Here is a 3,799-nt window from a genome sequence, read left to right as displayed (position 1 = left end):
ACGGTTTTCTCTAGGTTACTAACATTAAAGGAAAAGCTAAAAAGGACCTCAAAAGTCTCACACCCACACCCACAAAATAGGATAATGATACCTCTTAGGGTTTCTTTTTAAAATTCCGGAAACCCCTCGTCATTTTTATATGGGAGTCCCCCAGAGACGATGGCCGTTCTCGCTAGTGCCACTACCTATGCATACAATGCAGCGATGAAAAGCCTTAAACAAAGCTTGGTAATTTCTCTCTTTTTTTACGGAAAGCCTCAGCAGAGATTCCTGATATGCCTTTTCAATTACCATTTACACAATTGGATTGGGATTTGCTGTGACTCTTCTCAGAGTCCTAAAACACTAGAGATTTCCTTAACACTTTCCATATTTAGCGATGAAAATCATGTTTTAAAGACAAACTTACTCCCCACTTATCTGACCCAGGAAAAGGCAACTTTGTTTTGAAATTATTTCTAAAATTTTGGTCAAAATTTGAACTGTCAGGAGATGTAGTTTTTTGATTTCTCGTCACGAATAGTAGAGGATCTTTTCTTGTTTGTTTGGTTTTTTTTTCCCATTAACGGTCCAAAGTTCTCGTAAATGACCCACACCTCAGACAGTTTTTGAACTCAGTCAATAATATCAGGGATAAAGTTTTAAAAAATTGTATGTGCAAACAGTGAATCCCGATTTTTCGTACCTCAGAGGGGAAGGAAAATTGGTTTCAAAAATCGAATGTAATTTTTCGAGAAATAGGGCACACATGTAAAATTACAGTGTTCGACTAAGAAGAGGGACGACTCTTGGAGCTCGTTACCTTCCTTGGTAGGAGTTTAGTTTGAAATTTCTGTTCAGAATCATGGAAGAGTTTTTTTTTGAGGCTCTAAATTCCAAAAAAAACGCGTGGGGAGCGTAAACCTCAGTAGCATTTATTGGGCAAGCGGTTCAAGATGCCTTACTTAGTACACACCAGCATTATGTAATAATGGTGGCTACTCCCTCATCTATTAAAAGGGGAGCTTACTGGAAGGAGTGCGCTAAATTGAATCCTGATGTTTGATAATCTTCATAAATAAATATTACCACAGCAAATTCCGTCATTCTAAACTTGTTTTATTTGTCCCACACCAACAAAAGCAAAAGATATAACCGATTAACAATAATAATAGCAACAATATCCAAAGCGATGCCGTATATCCCTTTTAGTAAACCCTGTTATGTTATTTTCAAAGCTGTGTTTACCCAGCCCTCATTCACAGCTGTAGAAAGTAATCCCCATTTGTTCTCCGACCGGTCTGTTAACGGTGGATCTGCAAAAATAATGATAATGAGTTATTACATTAGGTTTCTATTTCTCACGGTCTTGTAGGATTGACTGATCGCTCTGAGCCTTCAGTTATCACTGGAGCTTATTTCATGCAGTGAAAAGCATAAAATAACTGATCACCTGATCTAAGCGAAATAGGTATAAACCCGTGAGCAGCACATATACATGAAAATCGTACCTTATAAAGAGATGTCTTCATTTCTAAAACACTACACAGGCAATATTAATTTGATAGTTTCAATACTTTCCAAGACACGGACACTGTCTTTCCCCAACGCTCCACAGTACTTTCAGCATTTTTGGTGCACTTAAGTATTGTTTTGGAAGAAAAAAACTCTACAGAAAAAGTTAGTTCATGTAACACTAAGCGGGTACTTAGAAAACCCAGCATGATGTTATTGATTACACGTCAAGGAACATGGCTCAATATTACCTGCTTATTTCGTTTCACAGTACTTTGTTTCTCAATACCCTCCTGTTGAAACATACATAAAAGCCAAGATATCAGTGCTTGTACTATTAAAGATGTACGATTAAAAACGTTGCAAGATACATTTTTTGAAAGACAGTGGCTTTTTTATCCAAAGCTACGTTTCTCTTCTTAGAGACTTACATTCAAGAGGGCGTGCTGTCCTCTCAAGAGCGGCCGTTATCAAAAAGTCAGTTGAAGAGAACGTCAGATAGAACCCAGTCCGATTATAGACCCATGTGTTTGGCAAAGAAAAATACCTCTGCCCTCTTCACCCCTTGAGATATACACTGTCCTCAATTCTTATTTTTTTCCCCTTTGGACTCACTAGTGTCCTCACAGAACATTGCACTTGAAATGGAAATTTGGCAAAGAGCAATTTTTCAAGTAAGTGCACATTGTACCGCTTACTAACAGTGAAATCTTATAATACATCGCACATCAATGCCTTATGAAAAATCTTTTCCAGTCTGCTCAATCCAAACGTTTTTCTATCGCTGATACATCTTCTGGATACCTCCAGCAGAAATACGTTCTCCAAGTTGTAAACATAACCAGACAGAAGCTTTGGTTGGAATTCCAGGGACTTAAACGCTTTTAACACCGAAACTACTTGAATTATATTGTAATTTTGTAGAAACATATGACATACATGATGCTCTAAGACTTAGTCATAGACCTAGTCGCTACGTGGGAGAGAAATTAATCTTTTGCAAAACTGTAGTAAATCCAACCAAATGAAGCCAAATGAAAAAACCAAGGTCTTTTGCTCCCTGGAGGCTCAAAAAAGAGAAATGGAAACAATTATTGAGTAAAGATTCAATTTTAAGAGCTAGATGCAGATGTATAATGAAGGGGAAAAATACGAAGTACTTTCTAAACTTGGAAAAACGACATTTTAAGCAAAGCGCTATCACCCAGCTAAAGGTAGTGAAATGAGAAATTCGTTAAAACGGATAAAGAAGTTTTAAATTCATGTGAAGCTTTTAATGAAAATCTTTATAGCTCAAAAATTGACTACTCTAGTGAAAAGAATGATAATATCTTCTTTGAGGTTTCTGCAGTAAAGAAACAAAATCAACCTGAACAGGGCAGCTGTGACGGTCTTTTGAGGAGAGCGGAATGCCTTAAAATGAAAAACGCGAAGTTTTGATATTCTAGTACATTCAAAAGGTAGTCTGTAAGCAGCCTTCCAGTCAATAAGTTCATTTTATTTTATCATACAGTCCGCAAGCCATCTCGTTTGGCTGTTGACGGGCTCCTTTCGTTTCTTTTCTATAAGTTTTTTTTAAATGCTATCCTATTTGGATTTTTGGCCTTTAAAAACTTATCAATCAAGAAAACTTTCATAGTTGGTTTTCCGTAATGTTTATAACCAAATGTTTTATAGCTGATATTACTAAACAGAAAGAAAGAAAGTTAGTTTTAGCGTTATGGCGTTTTTTTAAACGCAGACTGAGAAAGATAGAAATCTAGTCTCCTTTTTTTTATTAAATGACCAATATTCTGTATTCCTAGAGAAGACCATGCTTTTTTGGTGTATTGGTCTATTATTGACACGAGAGAGAGAGTTTAACCAGAGAATCTGTGACAGTAACTGTTTCTTTAAAGAAATTTATCTTCGTAGATAACTGATTTGACCAGGCTTGCAAAATTTCCTGCAAGGCGAGATCCGATACTTTGAAGTAAGTAGATAATTCCTTTTTGTGGAGATTACCTTTAAAAATAATATCGCCGCCTAAGTCTCTTATTATAATTGTAGATTGAAACAGCTTCTTTTTGCATCATTCCTTTGCCAAGGTACTTTTTCACCCAGCTTAGTTTCAAAGCTTGGGTGCAAAGGCTTATGTCAATCATATTTAGTCCTCAATCTTCATATTCACTGATCATTATATCACGCTTGATCTTGTCGCCTTTGCCACCCACAAAAACGTTTAAAAAAACGGTGTTGATTTCATCAATAGCACGCTGGTTTGTTGGCAAAGGTGACAAGATACACGTGAGTTGAGCGACAATCA

The 3,799-nt window shown here is 36.5% G+C and overlaps 1 pseudogene; it reads right to left on the bottom strand.

The window, feature by feature from the left end:
• Positions 1 to 1,200: 1,200 nt before the first annotated feature.
• Positions 1,201 to 3,799, bottom strand: part of LOC138056079 (coadhesin-like) — a 12,858-nt pseudogene continuing 10,259 nt past the window's right edge.

This window comes from Montipora capricornis, chromosome 7, assembly GCF_036669925.1.
Source record: "Montipora capricornis isolate CH-2021 chromosome 7, ASM3666992v2, whole genome shotgun sequence".
NCBI lineage: Eukaryota > Metazoa > Cnidaria > Anthozoa > Scleractinia > Acroporidae > Montipora > Montipora capricornis.
The sequence above is the reverse complement of the archived record's forward strand: the minus strand, read 5'-3'. Positions and strand labels throughout refer to the sequence as shown.